This window comes from Sciurus carolinensis, chromosome X (genome assembly GCF_902686445.1).
Source record: "Sciurus carolinensis chromosome X, mSciCar1.2, whole genome shotgun sequence".
NCBI lineage: Eukaryota > Metazoa > Chordata > Mammalia > Rodentia > Sciuridae > Sciurus > Sciurus carolinensis.
This window is the reverse complement of record NC_062232.1, coordinates 103,657,399-103,680,108: the sequence shown is the minus strand read 5'-3', so window position 1 is coordinate 103,680,108 and position 22,710 is coordinate 103,657,399. Positions and strand designations below refer to the sequence as shown.

The following is a 22,710-nucleotide window of genomic DNA, read 5'->3' as shown; positions in this document are numbered from 1 at the left end:
TAAGTTTTATTTCTCAGGTCAATAAAAATAGAAGTATAAAACCAAAAAATCTCATTGCATAATGGTGGATATTTTGTGAGGTTCAAGTAGTCACCCCATATCAGATAAAGCAGATCAAATTCTATCATTGAACAGGAGCAGAAGAATCTCAAAGCTTTCAATAGTATATGTCATCTTCTCAGGGGTTATTTCCATGATATTAGTTTAGATTCCACTGTTTTGAAAAGCATGTATTTACTCAGAAGCACTCAAATGAACATTCATAAACCCTCCAAAAGCTCATGCTCTGATAATGTATATGTAGTATTCGTTTGAGGGCTTCTAAATAAAGTTCAAAGTGAATGGGAGAAATATAACTGACAAAAGATAGAAACCTGGGGTTGGAGGAAGGCACCAAAAGAAAGAGGTGAGAAAGAGTAAAAAAAAAGGATCCAAGTGACAAGAAGGTAGGGAAATAATATTGTAGAGAATGAGTATAAAGAGGGGATAGAACTGAAAATAGAAGAAAATGGGGTGTGACTATTGGAAGAGGGTGATACTTTGGAGTATAACTAATTAGAACAAATTAAAAAGTAAAATTTAGAAAAAGAAGAAATGGGAAAAAAAACTTTGGAAGTGAAAAAATCTGAGTGCAATAAAGTATGCTGAGATAATTTAAGGCTTCTCTGTGAAAGCATATTCAGGGATTTGTACTAGGTAAGTGGAAAGGTGGGAAGTCAGGGAGAAAGATGTCAAAGATAGCTTTGCCATGAAGGGGGTAGGCAGCCAGGAATTTTGAGAGAACAGTGGTTGGGAAAAATTGCATTATGGAAGCCAGCAATGGTACAAAAAGGACCGCAAGCAATGGTGCAAGTTATACAAGGGGTTTAGAAGATTTTAAGATGGTGGTATGTTGTGAGGTCTAAAAATATACATGTACATACACACACATTTAGCCTAGTCAGCTGTGTGAAGAAAGCTATAGGCAGGTGCCAAGGAGAGAAGGTTGATTACTAATCTAGAAAGAAAGTTGGAAGGTTGTAGGAAGGACAGGCAGAGACAAACACAGAAAACTCACTTACCTGGTACCTGCAGACAATACAAAATTTCTGTTTCTCCCAACTTTTTTATTATTAAACTTTTCAAACATGTAAAATAAAAGTTATTTTAATGGTCAGGTCAATAAAGTATAAAGTAGGATATATACCAGACTGCCACTGCATTAAAAAATGTACGTATGGGGCTGGGGCTGGTGTTCAGTGGCAGAGCACTTGCCTAGCGTGTGAGGCACTGGGTTTGATCCTCAGCACCACATAGAAATTAATAAATAAAATAAAGGTGTTGGGTCCATCTACAACTAAAAATTGTTTTAAAAAGATGTACTTACAGACAAGATCCAGAGGGTGATATTTAATAAAGTGAAATATGTCAAAATGGCCAGGTAACACCTGCCATGGTGGTGCATGCCTGTAATCTGAGACTTGGGACTAAGGCAGGAGGACTACAATCTTGAGGCCAGCCTCGGCAACTCAGTGAGACTGTGTCTCATAAGAAAAAAGGGCTAGAGGTACAGCTCAGTGGTAGAGCCCTCCTGGTACAAAAATAAAATAAAATTTAAAAAGATGGCAAGATCACAGGTAATCTTTATCTCCAAAATGCCTTTATTAGCATTTTTATTTAAAACCTCTCAAGTTGGCCCACTTGCCTGGATCAGGTGTTCACCAAATTGTATGGGAGGTGGCAGAGAGCAAAGAAGTAGATGGGACTGCCACCGCCCTAGCTTCTCATCCAAGACCACGCAGTAGGGCATGCACTGGAGAGCTCTAAGACCAGACCCAAGTTGCCTCTACTGGAGCTCAATCTCATGGGTTATAGGTGCCTGGGCCGTAACACACATGCAAACTAGCTCACCGTGCCCATACCCCAAGAGGCAGTCCAGAACTTAGCATGAACTGTGGCCACTGTGGTCAGTGGTACCTGGCTTCCTAAAGATGAAGAGCAGGTTTGGTGCTGAATTTTGTTGACTTTCACTGAAAAACAGCAAAATTTGGAGGTTTTGAGTTTTATGGATTACTGTAATATATTCATAAGGTATCTAATGTTGACATTTTTATTTTTATTTTTGGTAGCAGGGATTGGTTCCAGGGGTACTTTACCACTGAGCTACATTCACAGCCCTTTTTTATTTTTATTTTGAAACAGTATCTCACTAAGTTACTTAGGGCCTTGATAAGTTGCTGGAACTGTTTGAACTTGCAATTCTCCTGCCTCAGCCTTCCGAGATGCTGGGATTACAGGAGTGCACCATTGCACCCAGCTTAATGTTGAAATTTCAGTAGGTTATGTAGACATCCAGTGAGACTTAAAAACAACCTATAAACAATGAAAAGCTGTGACTGTGGCTCAGTGGTAGAATGCTTGCCTAGAATGGCAAGGGTCTGAATTTTCAATCCAGAGTATTGGGCAGGGGTAGGGAACATTATAATAATTACCACAAAGTTGTTTCAACAGCCAACCCACTGTTGAGATTTTTATTAAAAAAAAAAAAAAAAGGAAAAAGCAGGCAACAGTGCCTTTGATACTGGAATATTAATAGAGAAGATAAATGGTTTAACTGATGCATTTTTATTTGTCAATCACAGAACAAGATCATATCCAATCACTGGTATGCCTCAAGACTTTAGATCTATATCTTCTATTAGAGATGTGAATGTTTTTCTTTTTTGGTACTGAGAATTGAACCCAGGGGCACTTTACCACTGAGTTATATCCCCAGCCCTTTTTATTTTTTTATCATTTTGAGACATGGTCCCACTGAGTTGCTTAAAGACTCTCTACAGTGCTGAGACTGGCCTCAAACTTGCAATCCTCCTATCTCAGCCCTCCAAGTTGCTGGAAATACAGGCATGCACCACTGCAGATGTGGATGCTCTCCCAGAAACTTATGGCAGGGTTCATCTTCACAAACACAATGGTAAATATTCCATAGAACTCTACGTCTGAGATGGTTTCAGTCTAAAGGAGACAAAAATGGCTTAAAGAAAGTCTCAGGGATCTTCATCTTGGATTGTTACAGGAGGTCTGGCTCATTAAACGGGACTATTAACTGTTAATGATGACATTGTAGAAGTTAATAGTTTAAAAAAAATTAAATAAATAAATAAAAGAAGTTAATAGTATAAAATCTTAAGGGAAGAATCTTGACCAAGGAATAGCCATGATGACTGCAACCAACAGAAACTTCATCCTAACAGTGAGACCAGTAAACCAGAATAATGTTGCTGAGAACAGTCAGTCTTCTGGTGGCTCTAGCCAATCTACTACTGGTAATAGCCTTTCTGGCTAGCCAGAGCAGATTGAACCAAACTTTGAGCCAAAGGATGAAGACAGTGATGAAGATGACATTATTATTGAAGGTAATGGTATGCCACTGCTAAATCTGTTCCAGCTGAAAGCAGCCTGGAGTCCTTAACACAAATAGAACAAATTGTTTTGAGTCTGGAAAGAATAGTTCTATTCCTTCTAATTAAGTAAGTTTAGAAAGTGGTGCAAACATAAAATTTGAAACACATGCTCCAGATCACAAACTCCCAGAAGATGAACAATCATAACATGAAACCATCTTTTGAAAGTTTTCTAAGTAAGAATTCATAGCACCTGTAAGTTATGTTAGTATAAGAGCTTTTAAAACTCTGAGTCAATGACCTAGAATAGGCATGAGAACAAAAATATTACAGGGATTGAACCCAGGGCCACTTAACCACTGAGCCACATTCCCAGCCCTTTTTTTAATATATTTTATTTTGAGACAAGGTCTCACTATGTTACTACTTAGGGCCTCACTAAATTGCTGAGGCTACCTCTGAACTTCCAATCCTCCTGCCTCAGTCTCCCAAGTTGCTGGGATTACAAGCATGTACTACTGCATCCAGTTAGTATAACAAGTTTAAAACAAAGAGGCCTTTACTACTGAAATTATGTGCTTTTTGTTTGGAAAATGTGAGAGTACAACACATTTTCATAATTATGTGAGAGGACTAAGTCTTTTCTGTTTGAAGCAGTTACATATTGTTTTTTTCCCCCAGGTACTGAGGAATGAACCCAGGGATGTTCTTCAACTGAAATATATCCCCAGCCCTTTTCATTGTTTTTTAAAATTCTGAGAAAGGATCTCACTATGTTGCCCTGACTGGCCTTGAACTTGTGATCCTCTAGCCTGTGTCTCAGAGTAGCTGGGATTACACACCCAGTTTGAAGTGGTTACATTTTTAACCTGTTTCACATAGCCCAGTTTATTTTTCCTGTAACTACATTCTCTAAATTCTAATGTGAAAAAGTATGATTATATCTCTTTTGGTACTGATAACATCGATTCTTCTGTTCACAGTCTTTTTATTTATAAATGTAGTTCTTCCGTTGCTAATAGTACAAATCACTCTTAAGTGCATTTATTCTAACTTCTAAGAAATTGAAACAATTGGCTGCTTTTAAGCAGTGGCTTTCAATGTTATTAAGCACTGAAGCTATGTTCCTGAATTATGAAATCCTGTGATAGTTGTTCACATTGGTGTTTGTCTACCCTAAAGCTTATATGTTTATAAACTATTTCTAAACAGGTAAAATTTGTTTTAAAAAGCAGTTAATGGGGCTCAGGTTGTGTCTCAGTGTTAGTGTGTTGCCTAGCATGTGTGAGTCACTGGGTTTGGTCCTCAGCACCACAGAAAAAAATAAATAAAATAAGGGTCCATTGACAATTAAGAAAATATTTTTTTAAAAAAAAGCAGTTAAGAGCCAGTTGTGGTTGCACATGCCTGTAACCCAGCTACTTGAGAGGCTGAAGCAAGAGGCTCCCAAGTTTGAGGTCATCCTGGGAAACGGTGAGACCCTACCTCAAAATAAAATACAAAGGGCAAAAGGGCTGGGGATGTAGTTTAGTTGGTAGAGTGTTCCTGGGTTCAATTCCTAGTACCAAACAAACAAATCATTAATTTCACTGCTTCTGGTAATGTAAGAGGCTCTCTCCTTTAATTTTTGTCCTTATTCCCAGTCTTACTAGAAAGCATTCCCTTTGTTTTGTGTGTGTGTGTGTCTATATGTATGCTGGTGTGCTATATTAATCTTTTAACCTACAATATTCCAGTAGTGTGAATACTTTGGACACAAGGTCAAGGCTAATGTTGCCAACTTATGGAGATCCTGTCTCAAAACAAAATAAAAAGTACAGAGATGTAACTCAGTGGTAAATTGCCCCCGGGTTAAATCCTCAGTATTAAAAAAAAAAAAAAAAAACGAAACAACAATAATGAAGAAACATGGTATGGTGGCTCACACCTGTAATTTCAGCAACTCAGGAGGCTGAGGCAGGAAGATCTCAATTCAAGGCCAGCCTCAGCAACTTAGCCAGATCCTATCTCAAAATTAAAAAAGAAAAAAAAAAGGGTTGGAGATGTAACTCAGCTGTAAAGTATACCTGGGTTCTATCCTCAGGAAGAAAACAAACAAACAAAAAACTCTATTTTGAAGGACATTTTCTCTATATGGTAAAAAAATATTAAGAAATAGTCTTACATGTAAAAAAATGAAACAGATTTGATTAAATGAATTTTAAAAATCCTGCTAATTTTAAAGCAAGAGAAAAACAAACTCCCATGCAGAGAAAGATTTAATATTAGAACACTACTCAGAAATGTATTTAAGCATTAAACTTCCTAATAAAAATCTGCATTACTTGAAATGAAGATGAAAATAGGAAGAAGATGGGCAAGATGATGTGCACTTATAGTACCAGCTACTCTGGAGGCTGAGGCAGGAGCATCACTTAAGCCCAGAAATTTAAGACCAGTCTGGGCGACACAGAAAGACCCTGTCTCAAAAAATAAAATGGTTTAAGAGGTTTGGGGTGGGGGTATGGCTCAGTGATAGAGCACTTGCATATGTGAAGCTGAGTTTGATAATCAGCACTGAAAAAAATTTAAGTAAAAGATATTTGTGAGTCAATTGCTACTGTCTTAAGCAACTTTAAAAAGCAATCTAGGGCAGGGGTATATAGCTCAGAGGTAGAATGCTTGTCTTGCACGCAGGAGCCCTGGATTCAATCCCCAGTACCACACAAAAGAAGTCTATTCTATACTATCATGAATTTCAGTTATCTTACCCTCTTATAAAAAAATTAAGAACCAGTAGTTTTCAGAAATATACCAGATACTGAAGAAAGCATTTTTTCCCGCAGTGGTAGGGATCAAAATCCAGGGCCTAGTCAGGTGTGGTGGCACTTTCCTGTAATCCCAAACTCAAGGCCAGCCTCAGCAACTTAGTAAGACCCTGTCTCAAAATTAAAAAAAAAAAAGTTTGTGAACACAGCTCAGTGGAACAGCACCCCTGGGTTCAATCTCCAGTACAGGAAAAAAAAAATGACAGGGGTTATGTAAGAAACATAATCTTACTAGTTTCCATTCCATTACTATTATGCTGACTGAAATACATTATGTAATTAAAGGCATCTGTTTAAAACTCAGAAAACATGTATTTAAAAAATCTCATCTATGACATCTTTGCTGATTCTTCCTCTCAAAACTCCAGTAGAATGACTACTCTTTGTACCCTTATATAACCTCTACATAGTTTTCTGATTACCCAAGTTATATGAGAACAAGATTTTATCATTTCTGCATGTCCATATGTTTGCATGTATGTAAATATGTATGTGTGTATCTTCATTACACTGAAGATTCCTTATGGCAAGGGCTATATCTTCTTACATTTGTATTCCCAATGCCTATAGCAATGTATGAAACATAACAGCACTTAATAAATAACAAATATTGAGTCACTTCTATTAGGTCACTGTTAATCCCACATCCCACCCACCACCTCCCCTGGACTCTTGAGACTCCTGTGGATACTAAAAGTTGTATGCTACTGTTCCTAGGAGATGTTATCAAGTTAGTCTTTTCTTTTTGTTTTGGTACCAGGACTGAACCCAAGGCCACTCCACCACTGAGCCACATCCCCAGCCCTTTTTTTATTTTACTTAGAGACACAGTCTCACTAAGTTGCTTAGGGCCTCACTAGGTTGCTGAGGCTGGCTTTGAAGTTGCAATCCTCCTGCCTCAGTCTCCTAAGCTTTGCCATCGCACCCAGCAGGAAATGTGATCAGAATAAGAAATATGTGTAGACAATAATTCTTTTAGTGATAAAAACCTATAATAAAGTCATATTTCAAAAATATTACAGTAGTCAACCATGTATGTTAGTGTGCAACTGTAGTCCTAGCTACTTGGGAGACTTTGGCAGGAGGATCACTTGAGCCCAGGAGTTCATGGCCCACCTGAGAAACCTGTCTCAAAAAAACAAAACAAAAACAAAAAGTCATACAGTATTCATAAAATTTTTCGTAGTAACATAAAAAATCTGTATATCTTAATCAAAAATCATCATAACTTAAATTTATCTTGACATTCTTTTTGCTCATTAATGCAGAAAAAAATGCAAGTTTTTGTCCTCAGTCTCCTTTCTTCCCTGTAGAAGATCCAAGGTAGAGACACTTGAGAAATAAGCAGTATTCTCCCTGACCCAATGAAGGTTAATCCCTTTTATAATGATCTTAAAGTATTAGTCATGGACAGTTCCCTGTTAGAAATAGCATTTTGATTTACAAAGTACACACTGTTTCCCACCAAAAAAGTACTTTGTTTCAGTATCTGGGAAATCTGTCTAAGGAAATAAATCATAACATAAAAGTTGGATTTTAAAAAAGATATGCCCTGTTTCTCAGGGCATACATATCATTTTAAAAATTCAGCTTTGGGGGCTGGGGGTGTAGCTCAGTGTTAGAGCATTTGCTTAGTAAGTGTGAGATTCTAGGTTCAATCCCCAGGAAAGTCAAGATAAATGGGGGGGGGTGCTTTTAGATGATACATTTACATGAAAGAAACCTTTTAGGCAAATTATTAACTAATACAAAGGATATTTCCTTTTAACTTTGGTCAACAAAATATTTTTAAGGTTAATTACATTTAGTCAAACAAAAAGCTACTTCCCACTCTCACCACAAAAAAGGTAACAATTCGAGATGGTGGACATATTAATTTGCTCTGCAGTAATCACTTCATTATGTATATGGAAACATTAAGTTGCATACATCAAACACACACACACAAATACATAAATTAAAAATAGACTGGGGGTACAGCTCAGTGGTAGAGAGCCCTTGCCTACCATGAGTTCAGTCCCATTACTTGGTGGGATAGGACTGTAAGCTTGAGGCCCACCTTGGCAATTTAGTGAGACTCTGTCTCAAAAAGTAAAAAAAAAAATACATAAAAAGGGGATGTACCTCCGTTGTACAGTGCCCCAGGTTCAATCCCCAGCACTACATATATATATACACACAAAAGTAAATGAATAAATGTGTATAAAAATAAAAGCATTCTTTCTTTAAAATTAAGCACTAAGCACTGGTGGCACATGCCTGGAATCCCAGTCACTCTGGAGGCTGAGGCAGGAGGATCACAAGTTCAAGGCCAGCTCTGGCAACTTGGTGAGACCGACTTAAAATTTAAAAAAAAATTTTAGAGAAGGACTGGGGGTATAGCTCAATGGTAAGGTTCCCCTGGGTTCAATCCCCAGTACCACAAATAAATAAATAAGCACTAGATCCATTAATATAACTGAATGGCATTAACAAGCACTTAGCCCACAAGCTCAGTAACATAAAGTGATCAATACTGCAGCATACAATATATGTTTGCTCATTAAACATACTTCTGCAAGCACCTGAAAGGGCACACTGAGAACCAACAAAGGGAATATTAATTACATAGTTCACACTTAATTTACAAAATCATAACTCTTCAAATTTGTTCAGATTTCCTTCGATCTTTGCCAACTTATATATAATTACCTCCACAGAAGCAGTTTCCTAAGGATGGACACAAAGTAAGTTATTCCCTTATCTTCAAAACTTCTGGGATCATGTTCCCCAAAAGAATGTTTTCATGCATAATACACAGATTTCTGGCTCAAGAATTCACTACTGATTACTATTATACCCTATTCCATTTAATTGAAAACTGAGAACTTAAGACAATTTACAAAGAACATTAATCAGTAGTCCTTGATTCAAAAACAAACCATTTAACAGTGAAAACGGTGGAACCACACTACTTATGCTCATTCAGAGCCCAGTTCAAAACCATCGTTAAAATCAGAGCAAGTAGAAAAAAAATCTCAAGTTTATTAACCCAATCTTTAATACAAACAACAGTTGTACTTTTCAAGAAGGGGGGAAGAATCCTACAACCCAGACTTTCAATACTTTAGAATATATCCTTCAAGAAACTTGGCTTGGGAGGCTGAGGCAGGAAGATCACAAGTTCAATGCCAATCTCAGCAATTTAGTGAGGCCTTAAGCAACTGAGTGAGGCTCTTTCTCAAAATAAAAAAAAAAAGGGGGGCTGGGGATGTGGCTCAATAATTAAGTGCCACTGGGTTCAATCCTGTTACCAAAAAAAAAAAAAAAAAAAACAAAAAGAAACAAAAACTTCTTTATATGTTCCTGCACATGCTTTTTAAAATTATTTATTTATTTAGGTACTGGGGACTGAACCCAGGGGTACTTTACCAATATAGCCCTTTTTAATTTTTTTGAGACAGGCTCTCACTAAGTTGCTGAAGCTGGCCTCAAACTTGCATTCCTCCTGTCTTAGCCTCCCTAGTACTGGGATTATATGCATGCGCCACGGCACCCATCTGATGCTAGTAATAGTCTTAAACAGAAGCATGCAGCAAGGCCCTAAGAAACTTAGTGAGACACTGTCTCATAATAATAAATAAGAAGGGCTGGGGGCTGTGATTGTAGCTCAGTGGTAGAGCATTTGCCTAGCATGTGTGAGGCACAGGGTTTGATTCTCAGCACTGCATATAAATAAAATAAACATCCATTTACAACTAAGAAAAATATTTTTTAAAAAAGGGCTGGGGATGTTCTCAGGGGTTAAGTGCCTCTGGGATCAATCTCAGGTACTAACAGAAGCACCAGAATGAATGCATTTACAAATCTACAAAAAAGATAAACACCTTGATAGAAAATAGGAAAATTTATAAATGCGAAGTATTTATAGTCAGCAAACATACATAAAAATATTAAATCTCATTAGTGATCAAAGAAATGAATATTTTAAAAGATACCATTTTTATTCTATTTGACTATTCACTACCAACAACAAATATCACAAAGGAAGATAAGGGACAACAGGCACTTTTCTCTGATGGATGGGATGTGACTCAGTGGTAGAGTCTATTCTAGCATGCATGAGGCCCTGCATGTTTGGTCCCCAACACCCAACAATCACTGGAAAAAAAAAAAAAAAGAAAGCAGTACATCTTTTCTAGAGGTAATCTGGCAATATATTCTTTTTTTTTTTTTTTTTTAGTGCTATGGATTGAACCCAGGGCCTTGTGTGTACTAGGCAAGGGTTCTACCACATCCCAGCCCTAATTTTCTAAATTTTAACCAGCATATACATTAGATTTTAATCAAAGGAAATAAGCAGCTGGGCACAGTGGCACATGCCTTGGGAGGCTGAGGCAGGAGGATTGTGAGTTTAAAGCCAGCCTCAGCAACTTAGCAAGGCCCTAAGGAACTCGGTGATGCCCTGAGCAACTCAGTGAGACCCTGTCTCTAAATAAAAATATATAAAAGATCTGGGGATGTAGCTAAATAGTTAAGAGGCCCTGGGCTCATCCCTGGTCCAAAAAGAAAAAGAAAGAAAGCAGCAAGCTGGGCATAATGATGCATGCTTGTAATTTCAATGACTCAGGAGGTTCAAGCAGGAGGATCACAAGTTTGAGGCCAGCCTCAGCAATTCTGCAAGATCCTGTTTCAAAAAAATACAAAGGGTTGGGGATATGGCTCAGTGGTAAATGCCCCTGGTTTCAAGCCTCAATACAAAAAAAAAAAAAAAGGAATAAAGAAAAAGCAGCAGCAGCTGGACTCTTCATTAGTAAGGGGAACCTTGCACACAACCATACCTATCAGACTGGGGGTGTTATTTGGCTATTTGCCATGTTACAATGCTTCCTTTGTCTATGAATACATTAACCTAGTAAACTGCATATTAGGGCCTGGTACTGCAAGGTTTTGGCTTTCAATTGACAAAAGATAATTTTCATAAATTATGGTAAGGAGAAGGAAGGATATGTTCTTTGGTTCTTATCTTTTTGTCTATCATGAGAATTTCTCCCAGCTTGCTTCTTAGATAACTACCTCTGAGCAACTCAAATGAGAGGAGAAATTGTAAATTGAGTTGGACACTGTTGATCATCAAGTTTTAAAATAGGAGGGATTAGGTGAAGTTCCAGATTTCTGTTGAAAAAATGTTTCTGAGTGATGGCTACCTCAGGAGTTCTGAACTGTTCATTTAATGCCTTGTAAATATAACGAATGTGGGGCCTTCAAGAACAAGAGAGTCTCCCCCACCTTTGGCCAAAAACATCCCTAAAACAATTCTTAGAAAAGGGGCAGGTTTTCATACTGAAAAGTAAAACCATTATATTTTATAGACACAAGCAAAATTTTTTCACAATAATGGACTATGTGCTGAACAGGACAGCAGAAATCACTCTTTCTTTTTATAGATTTAAAGAAACTAAGGCATAAGGAAGTTTAAGATTTGACTAAGGCAATAGAGCTGATTACTGGCACAGAACTGGAACTTACTCTGGTCTTTGATACATGATTAGATAACTTATTCTGACAGACTGATTAGGATACAGTACATATAAGAGATGGTTCCACAAATGCAATGCTGAGGTTCTTTTAATGGATGACTTGGTAACTGGATAATATCTACCCTACATAACTCTCAGAATGAAAGAATTTTTTTCTTTTCAGTACTGGGAATTGAACGCAAGGCTTTGCTCATGCTGGGCAAGCATGCTACCACTGAGCTATACCTCCAGCCCTTTTTATTTTGAGACAGGGTCTAAGTTGCCAAGGCTGGCTTCAAACTTGAGATCCTCCTGCCTCTGTCTCCCAAATAGCTGAAATTTTCCAAAGACTGTGCCCAGTTGAAACAATTCTTTTTTTTAAAATTGATGAATAGTAATTATACAGAAGAGTAGGTTTCATTGTGGCATATATGTACGTGTACAAAACATCAGTTGATCAATTTCATTCCTAGTACCTCTGCTTGTCCTCCCTCTCTTTCCCCTGACCCTCTTCCCCTATCCTACCAGTTTCACTTATATTAAAACAAGTTATTGATAAGAGCCTACATCTTTTCTTTTTCTTTTTCTTTTTTTTTTTTTTGGTGCTGGGGATCGAACTCAGGGCCTTGTGCTTACAAGGCAAGCACTCTACCAACTGAGCTATCTCCCCAGCCCCTTCTTTTTCCATATTAAAAATATTTAGCTCTATCTGAATGCCATTCTGCTGTCTATACTTGAACAGTCAGATGTGTTTTCTGCCTGGGCAGAATTTTAAAATGAACAAAGTTAAGTGTACCACAAATAAGAGACTACAAACCAAATTAAAACAGAACATATTTAATGTTCATGAGTACTAAACACTATGCACAAACTCATTTTCATTTTCCTTGATCCCACATTATAGCTAAATATCCTGCTACATGCAAATATTTTTTTCTAATCCACTAATCATGCTAAAAATTTCCAAAATTTTAAGTATGGGTTTGGATGATTATACAGCCCCTCTGCATTTTCACCATGTTACCTTTGATAATAACTAAAATTTGTAATATGCTTTACTTTTGTTTTGTGATAGTGGGGATTAAACCCAGGGCCTCACCCACGTGAAATAAATGCCACTGAGCTACATTCCCAGCCCTTTTTATTTTATTTTGAGACAGGGTCTCATCAAATTGCCTAGGCCGGCTCCAAACTTCTAACTCTTCTGCCTCAGCCTCCAGAGTTGCTGAGATTATAGACACCCAGCTCAACAGGCCAGCTTTTAACATAGTACAGAAACATGTATCACCTGTATCTTTAACAAATTAAAATTTAAATACGTAGCATGTGAATTCTAGTTATTTTTATTTTTTGGTTGTCCTCGGGACTGAACTTAGGGCCTTATCTATGCTAGGCAAGCACCCTACTACTGAGTCACATCCCCAGTCCTACTACATGAAATTCATAAACAAACCACAAATTACTGAGTTTTGTATCTCCACCTTTTTTGAGTATGTGATACTGGGGACTGAATCCAGGGTGCCACACTCCTGAGCTACATTCTCACACCCTTTTTATTTTTTATTATGAAACAGGGTCTTATTATATTGCCAAGGCTGGGCTCCAACTTGCAGTCCTCCTGCCTCAGCCTTCCAAGTAGCTGGGATTACAGGCATCAGCCCCCACGCGAGGCCTCCACCTTGTTCTTAATTTTTTGACCCTTTAAGATATTTACTGCAAATAGATTTGATATTGTTAAGAGACTTTTAGCGGGGGAGACAGGGTCTTATTTTGTTGCCCAGGCTGATCTCAAACTTCTGGACTCAAGTGATCTTCTTGCGTAAGCCTCCTGAGTAGTAGCTGTGACTGATATAGGCATGTGCCATCATACCTGGTTCATATAAAAATGTTTATTTTAGAAAAATAAAACCTGAGATAATAAGTTTAAAAATAGATTTTGAATCTTTGAAATTGAGTACATTAAATGTTATTTTACAGGTGGGACAGAGAATAACATGTTGGATAAATAAAAACTATTTTGAAAGTTTTTTTGGACAGGAAATATTCACTACAGAATGGTGAATGGGAGAAAAAGAATCAAAACAGTCTTTATACAGTATGATCCTAATTATCCTATTCCAAAGTTCATAAAGTTTCTATAACAATGCATTTCTTTTATTACTTAAAATATTCAAATACCCTTTATGTTTTGAATTCAGTAGAATAAACATATCAAACAAGGTGTGAAATAAAAAAAAAGAAACATGAAAGTGCTAAGAAGCAATTCTATGGCTAACTGAAAACAAAGTGAAGACAAAAACCCAGGTCCTGTGGCATTTAATTCAAGGTACTTTCTATTATATATTTGTTCAATTCAATATAAATTTATTTTTATTTTACCAATTCTGTTTCTGTCCCCTCAAATCTACTCACACAATGACCTTAAAAAGTGCTAACAAATTAGATTTTATAATATCATTACCAGATTACCCCACAGAGATAAAATTTAAGAATCGACAGCTAATGATAATCTCCCAGCCTCACGATAACAAGGACATCTATTTTACCATATTCCTCTTGGAAACTTTACCAGAAAGCACAATGCCCAAAACATAATAGGTGCTTTGTAAATTTTATTTTATAAATGATAGCTTCCCTGCCCCCATCCCTAGCTACCAGAGTCAAATATTAGACTAAACAAAAACAGCAAAATCTCATTATTTTACACTTGGGGTATCCAAGCATTTAATATAGAGTATTTTAGTTTTACAATGAAATGTCAGGGAAACATTTACATTAATAAAAATATTTCAGGCTCTATACAAATGAACTGGTACATTAATTACAATAATTCTTGCCCATTGAAATTGGCCTAACCTTTAGTCCCCATTACTTTGTTAGCCTAGTTGGAATCATTGAATAAAGCAATAAAATTACAGGTGTAATACAAAGGGCACTAGACTATAACCGAGACCATAATCTAAGCTTCACTAATAATCAGATATTATTAATTATTTATTATTAACTTTGGGCAATTCACTTTTCTGTCTTTGAATCTTAATTAATACATTTGTAAAGCAAGAAAACTGAATTCCTAATCACTGGGCATCTTTCCAGTGTTAACTTTTTTTTTTTTTTTTTTTTTTTGGTGGTACTGGGGATCAAACCCAGGGCCTTTCACATACTAGGCAAGTGCTCTACCACTGAGCCACATCACAAGCTGCTAAATCATTTTAAAAATTAATTCTTATCCACAAAGATTCTATAATTCAGACTTCTTTCATTGTGTCAAATTTGACATACTGAATATTAGTTTGCTACATTATGTAAAAAATTGGAAATTTAGCACATTTTTAAAAATACATAGACCATTAACATTATTTTTACCATGTTATATTAATAAGGAGCAATAAGAGAAAACCAAAGAAGAAACATGAGAATCCCATAATTGAGCCTGCTTTGTCAGCTGAGCTGGCATAAACCATACTGGATTTTAGAGTACAAACCATTAATGTACTAATACATATATGTATACATACACATACATACCAACCGCATATACTATGTTGATATGCAGATATGTGTGTGAACTTTAAAACATTTTAAAGATATTTAAACATACATTAGGCCACATGTGAAGTGCAAAGTCTACCATTCTGTCTCTCTTCCATAAGTAGCCACTGTTAACATTTTTCCTGTTATCTTTGAAGCCATTATCTGAACAAGTAAAAGTACTTGTATGTGCCTATGTCTGTGTGTATACATCATCTTAAATTTTCGGCTTCAAAAAAAATCTCCAGCATCAGCTTTATATTCATGTTAAATACATCGAAGGCAAAGCAGTCACTGTCACAAAGTAGTATACTTTTCAGAACTGCTGACTTGAATACATTTTAATTTTTGTGCTTGGAGGCTATGTGAAGCAATTGCGCAGGAGTGGTGGCCAAGGAGCCAGACTACCTGGGTTCTAATTTAACTAGTCGGTTAGTCTAAGGCAAGTCATGAAATCCTGAGCCTTATTTTCTGTTTTGTAAAACAAAAGGGTTGGGCTAAGATCCTTTTCAACTCCAAAATGTTATAATTCTAAAATGGCCGTCTCTGACAGTGTTCTCTTGAACCGGCTGTAACAAATGTTATTAAGGGGGAAAAAAGGGAAGAAGAAATAAAGGAATATGATCGCAACCTCCAGTTTTACCAGAGTAAATTTCTGAGTTATTAACTATCAAGGTATACTGGAGACAGATCTAGTGCCATAATTATATTTGACGGCAAAGAAGTAGATTATTAAAATCGAATAGGTTTTTACAAAGCTTTGAAGGACGTTTTTCTTTTTTGGGAGGTGGAGAGGGTTATTGCTTAGTTTTGGCAATAACTACTCCCCTCCCTTAAAAAAAAAAAATTTAAGCGAATTGTGGAATTAAAATACTGAAAATGAAAGTCAAACTGACATTTTGTTTTAGAGACTATGCAGGGAAGGCGACGAGGACAGTAAAGGTTGGAAAGGATTACGAGCTAATTTCCTCTTCCGGAAGCTCTTTGGCCTCTATTCTTTCTGTTTCACAAGACCTTGCCAGACACGCTCCACCCTGCTCCATACGTGCCAGACATCGGACTGGGAAGGGGGGGGTCCCTTTGAGCAGGTTTTAAAAAAAAAGTTCTCAGACTCAATTTACCTCACATGTCTAGGGTTCAAGGAGGCCGACTCCAGGGCCTGAAGTTACCCACCCACCTACCAACGCCTTCCCTCGGCGGCCCTGGGGACCTGGACCAGGAGCCCAGTCGGGTTTCCCCCGCGGGCGGGCGCGGCCTTCCCGCCCTCCCTAGCAGCGCCTGGCCCGAGGGGAGGGGAAGGGTGGGGAAAGGGAGGGGAGGGGAGAAAAGGCAAAGGGGGGGAGGAGGAAGGGAAAGCCCGCACAAGCAGTACCCACCGCGCCAAGAGAGCCGGCCCCAACCGCCGGCGGCGATCAGCTCGGTCCCGGGGGGAGGGTCCCGGAGGAGGGGCGGCCCGAGCCCCAATCTGGAAATGCCAACTCCGCTCTGCAGCCGGGCCCCTGCCTAGAAGGAAACGGAAGTTCCTTCGTCTCTCTTACTGGCCTTCACCAGCTAGCCCGTCCCTCCGAGGAACCCCGAGTCGGGAAACCCGAAGTGTGTTCACATCAGGGCCTCAAAGAGGCCTCGGGCGCAGTCCGTCCTCTTTGGCCAGGCTCAGGCCACTGGACCCTGACCGTCTCCTTCCCACCTTCCGGTGGGGAGGTCAGCCTTGCAAAGCTCCTCCTTCTTCCCCCCTCCGCCATTTTCGAACTTACCCTTCGGGCCCGGGCGTCCCTCGACTAGCTCCGCGCCCGCTCGGGGCGCCGCCAAGGTCCCTCCACCTCCCGGAGCCGGAAGGGGGCAGCCAGAAAAAACCAAGTCCTCTTCACCCCCCACTCCACCCCCCCCCCAAAAGCTGGAAACCAGAACCTGACCAAGCGTGCGCACATGCGCAGTGAGCACCTCTCAGTCCCCGCCCCTAGCTCCCCCGTTTCCTCTTTTAGCCTCGAGGATTTTTTTTCACATGCCTTATTACCTGCTAGACCCTGGGGTTGAAGAATAAAGAAAGAAAAGGGTGGAAAAGAGGATGGAGAAGAGATCGAACGCATTCAGTTCTTACTGTAGACCAGGCACTGTGCTAGGCATATAGCATGTTATTGTAATTTTAACAACCCCTGTAAGGTAAGCATCTCTTATTAAACCCACTTTACAGAGGAAAATGAGGCCCAGAGAGGATAACTATCCCAATATCACCTGGCAAATAAATAAGGGAAGTGAGATTAGAATACCACGGGGACAAAAATGAAAGGAATGGCAAGAAAGGGATAGGAGTTGGAATTTGTGGTAGTAAAACTAGTAGAGGAGAAAAAAGAAAGGAAACAAAGTCTTTGTACATATAATGCTGAACATACCCCAAGTTTATTTCAAATATGCTGTAGGATTGTCACGTTGACCTATGAATTTTTGTTTGAGAAACTTGAACTCTTACAGGTGAGTGTACCAAGATGATGGGTTGTGAATATTTTCAGGGAAAGATCACAAGTATCACCTGCAGGTTAAATGAAGTCCCCTTCATGAAAAGAGGACATGGAGGGAAGAAAGAATTTCTTTTTTGGTCCATAGGTTTTTGCTAAATTATTATCCCTTTTGATCTTTTCTTACTGTCAAAGTGCTGGGAATCCCACATCTGATGTATTGTAATAATAGTAATTGCAAGCAAATAATCAACACATTTAAATCCCACAGCAATCTTATTTAGTATGTAACTCATTATCCCCCTTCCTTTTTTTGAGTTAGGGTCTCACTGTGTTGCCCAGGCTGCCCTCAAAATTCTGGGCTCCAGCAGTTCTGCCTCAGTCTCCTAAATACCTGTGACTATCATTATCCCCCTTTTATAGTCAAGAAAACTAACTGAAGTTTAGGGAAGTTAGGTGACTTGTGGAAGCTGGAATAGTGATTCAGCTGCAGTTCTGTCTGATCACAGATCTGCCTGACCTTTATTCACCGGTTCATTGACTTCTCTGTTTCTAGACTTGTTCCTCCAATTCAGCCTGCACAGACTATGTAAGTTAAATACTCAATACTGTCTCCAGTATTATTAAAACTCCTGCTGGCCCAGTGGCACTCCCCTGTAATGCCATTTACTGGAGAGGCTGAGGCAGGAGGATTGCAAGTTTGAGGCTAACCTCAGCAACTTAGCAAGGCCCAAAGCAACTTTGTGAGACCCTGTCTCAAAATAAGATCTAAAAAGTGCTGGGGTTGAATTTTTTCTCTGATAGTGGAAACAAACCCACAATAAGGTGGGGATTAAAAAAAGAATAGAAGTTCAGTGGAGTAGACAAAGGGGAACGAAGAGAAGGGAGCGGGGTTGGAAAAAGGAAAGACAATGCAATTATCTGACATACCTTTCCTATGTACATATATGAATATACCACAGTAAATCTTCACCATTGATACGTTCCCAAGAAATTAATTTTACAAAATAACTGTGGGTAAATGGCAGAAAGATCAATAGAAGGAAGAGAGTAGGGGGTAGGAGGAGTGGAGGGAAAGGAGAGGTACTGGAAACTGAATTAGAACAAGATATATTCCAAATTCCATGTTTTTATAAATATGTCATAATGGATTCTACTGTCATGTATAACTAAAAAGAACCAATAATATAAAAAAAATTTTTTTTAATTGGGGATGTGGCTCAGCAGTTAAGCCCCTCTGAGTTCAATCCCTGGTACCAAAAAAAAAATATTAAAACTCTTTAAAGCCTGGTGTGGCAGCACACACCTATAGTCCCAGCAACTTGGGAGACTGACACAGAATTGCAAGTTTGAGGTCAGACTCTGCAACTTAGTGAGGCTGTTAAGTGAAATAAAATATAAATAAATTAAAAATAAATTAACTAACTAAAAGGGCTTGGGATGTAGGTCAGTAGTAGAGCACCCCAGGTTCATTTCCTAGTACCACAAAAAAACAAAAACAAAACAAAAAACCCTCAACTCTTTAGCTTTATGTTTACCCTCACCTACCTTGTTCTTAGGGTTCCTGCTTTCAATTAGTTTGTTCAAACTGGTCCCTTTGCCTAGGTCTATTCTAGTCTATTCAGATTGTCCCTACACAAAGCCTTCTCTAATTCCCCTGGCTAAAGATTATCTCTTCATCCTCTGAACTCTTTTGGCACTTGGGTTTTTTATAGCATCATTTTTATTATAGTAAAATGTACATGAAATTTACCATTGTAACCATTTTTAAGTGTATACTTCAGTGACATTAAGCACATTTACATTGTTGTGCAACCATCACCACCAATCGTCTTCAGAAATTTTTCATCTTACTTGGCATGTAAAGTTTGGTTCTTTGTTATAGAATACAACGCATTTTGCCGTGTGGTTCCTTGTGTATGTGCTATCTCTCTTCTTTGGTGCAAACTCATTTACAGCAAGGTCTGTGTCAAATTCTTTTTTGTAATTCTTCCAAAATCTTTGGAGCCATCCTTAATTCTTTTCTCTCATATCACACATTCAATACATCAGCAAATCCTGTCATTGCTATATTCAAAATATCTCCTGAATATCACTAATTCTTATCAACTCCACTATTTTTCCATCAAGTCCATCTCTTGTGCTATATAATAGCCTTTCCATTGGTCTCCCAGCTTATTTCCTTGCCCTTCTCCTGCTCCTGTCCCTTCACACAGCAGGCATAGTTATACTCCTAAAACATAAATCAGATAATTTCTCTGCTCAGATCCCTTCATTGGCTTCCCATTTCACTTTAGTAAAAGCTATAGATTTATAATTACCTACAAAAGATATGGTGCTAGCCACTGAGACGGCTCCTAATGTTCTTCCTCTCTTGCTAGTCAGGCTCCTGTGTATTTCTCCTGCATTGAACTAGAGCTGACCTGTGTTAAGTTACAGAATATAGTACAAATGAGTGCAAGGGAGCTGGGTGTGGTGATACACACTTGTAATCCCAGGTACTCTGGAGGCTAAGGTGGGAGGATCTCTTGAGTTCAGAAGTTCAAGGCCAACTTGGGCAACAGGCTCTAAAAATACAAACACAGTTTTAGTTTCTCAAGTGTTATTTATTTATTTATTTATTTTTCAGTACTAGGGATGGATCCCAGGGGCATTGTAGCACTGAGCTACACCCCTAGCCCTTTTATATTTTTTTATTTTAAGACAGGGCCTCCCTAAGTTGCTGAGGCTGTCCTCAAACTTGCCATCCTACTACCTCAGCCTCTTGAGTTGCTGAAATTATAGGTACACACCATCAGATCTGGTTTTAAAATAGTTTTTAGAAAGGATGTTACTACAGCTATTGGACAACAAGTTTTTTTTTGGGGGGGGTAGGTGGAGGAATTGAATCTAGGGGTGTTTTACCACTGAGCTACATCCCCAGTTCTTTTTATTTTGAGACAGGGTCTTGGTAAATTTCTAAGTTGGCCTAGAATTTATGATCCTCCTGCCTCAGTCTCCTGAGTTGCTGGGATTACAGGTATGTTTTACCATTCCTGGCTAGATAGTAATTTTTCTACATTCAGAAGTAGCAATATCTTGTCCCATCATCATTTTTGTTAAAATCACAAAAGGAAAAGTAAAGCATATTTTTGTCCATGGGATTCCTTACGTAAACCAGGATATGGACTCAGGATTCAGCTTAGTGGTAAAGTGCTTGCCCAGTGTGTGAGAGGCCCTAGGTTCCATCCTGGCACCACATAAAACAAGAACAAAATAATGAAACTAGCCTGGGCAACATGGTAGACACAGTCTCAAACGAGAAATAAATACTGGTGGAAGTGATGATGTGTGACTTACAAGGCTAGGTCATAGAAGGCATTGTGGTTTTCTGCCTTGCTGTCTGTTAGGTTGGTTGCTCTGGAAGAAGCCAGACATCATGTCATGAGGATACTCAAATAGGATGTAAAAAGGCCCACATAGGGAGAAACTGAGTCTCTCCCTCTTCTCTTCTCCCCCTCCCCTAACAGCTACCACCAACTTGCCAGCCCTGTGAGTAATCCACCTTGGAAGGGGATCTTCAGGTCCAGATAACTGCAAATTCTGGAGATCCAGAACCAGAACTATATAGCCAAGTCACTCTTGAATTCCTGTGTATTTTTTCCAATGGCTAAATTTTAGTGTGGTTTGTTATACAGCAAAAGATAACTAATATAAAAACTAATTATTATTATTATTATTATTTTTTTGGCACTGGGGATTGAACCCAGATGCACTTTACCACTGAGCTACATCCTCAGCACTTTAATTTTTTTTTAATTTTGAGATAGGGCCTTGCTCAATTGCTCAAGCTGGTCTCAAACTTGTAATCCTCCTGCCTCAGCCTCTTGGTGCTGGGATTATAGGCCTGCACCACTGCACCTGGCTGCTACACAGTCTTGTTCTTTGTTACCTTTACATCCTCATCCCCTTCTACTATCCCCCTTGTTCCTTTAGCTTTCCTGCCTTAGTGCCTTTGCACTCATTGTTCACTCTTCCCAAAACACTGCCCCCAATATTTCCATAGCATGTCCTTTACCTCCTTCAAGTTTTTGCCTAATTGTCACCTCTGAAAGGTCTACCGTGATCATCATATTTAAAATTACAGTTTCTAGGACTTGGATGTAGCTTAGTGGTAGAGCAATTACCTAGCAGGTATGAGGTCCTGGCTTCAATCCTCAGTACTGCTAAACCAACCAACAAATGTGCAAATCCAACCAACCAACAAATGAATAAAATTACAATTCCTCCTCCCATCAAACCTAGTCTCTTTTTCCCTGTTCTATATTCTTCGTTTTCCATGGCATCTTCCACTTTCTAACATGCCATATGATTCTCTTATTTCTTCAGCATTTATCTCTCCTAACTCCTGCTAGAATATAAGCTCCAAGAGCACACGAGTCTTTGCTTTGTTCACTGTTATATTCCAAGTGCTCAGAATAGTGTCTGACATAGTGTATGGGCTCAGAAGATATTTGTTGAATGAATGAATAAACATTTCATGAACATGCCAGACCCTTGGTAAATACTTGTTGGTGAATTATCAATAGAGAGATATAAACATACCTGGGGGATAGTATCTAGGTTTATATGCAGGGAGATGTATAGGTGTGAAATTAGGAAAAAAAACTATAATATACAGAGAGCTTACTCAACTTGCACAAGGATGTTTGGTTGTAATTGTTTTTGTTTGTTTGTTTTTGTTTTGTACACTTTACCACTGATCTATATCCCCAGTCCTTTTTATTTTTTATTTTGAGATAGGGTCTCACTATTGCTGAGGCTGGCCTCAAACTTGCAAACATCTTGCCTCAGGCTTTCCAGTCACTGGAATTACAGGTGTTCTGTACTAAACTAGCTGTGATTGGTTTTTATTGAGGAGAAAAAACAGTTCAAGAAGAAAAGACTAGTCAGATGCATGCCTATAATTCCAGCTACTTGAGAAGCTGAGATAGGAGGATCGCAAATTTGAGGCCAGCCTGGGCAATTTAGCAAGACCCTATCTCAAAAATAAAAAGAG

The 22,710-nt window shown here is 38.5% G+C and overlaps 1 protein-coding gene and 1 pseudogene across 5 annotated transcripts in view; one reads left to right on the top strand and one right to left on the bottom strand.

The window, feature by feature from the left end:
* Positions 1 to 17,116, bottom strand: part of Xiap (X-linked inhibitor of apoptosis) — a 43,287-nt gene extending 26,171 nt beyond the window's left edge. Inside the window, exons 1-3 of one of the 5 annotated variants that reach the window (XM_047536584.1) lie at positions 16,974 to 17,116; positions 16,596 to 16,722; positions 1,891 to 2,009 (exon numbers count right to left, since the gene is read on the bottom strand). The gene's annotated coding sequence lies outside the window, so the exon portion shown is untranslated. Of the gene's footprint in view, positions 1 to 1,890; positions 2,010 to 16,595; positions 16,902 to 16,973 lie in introns of those variants that run through there. The other 4 variants (XM_047536585.1, XM_047536581.1, XM_047536586.1 and 1 more) reach the window with 4 other exon arrangements.
* On the top strand, positions 1,413 to 3,590 carry LOC124971640 (partitioning defective 6 homolog beta-like; annotated as a pseudogene).
* Positions 17,117 to 22,710: the final 5,594 nt, after the last annotated feature.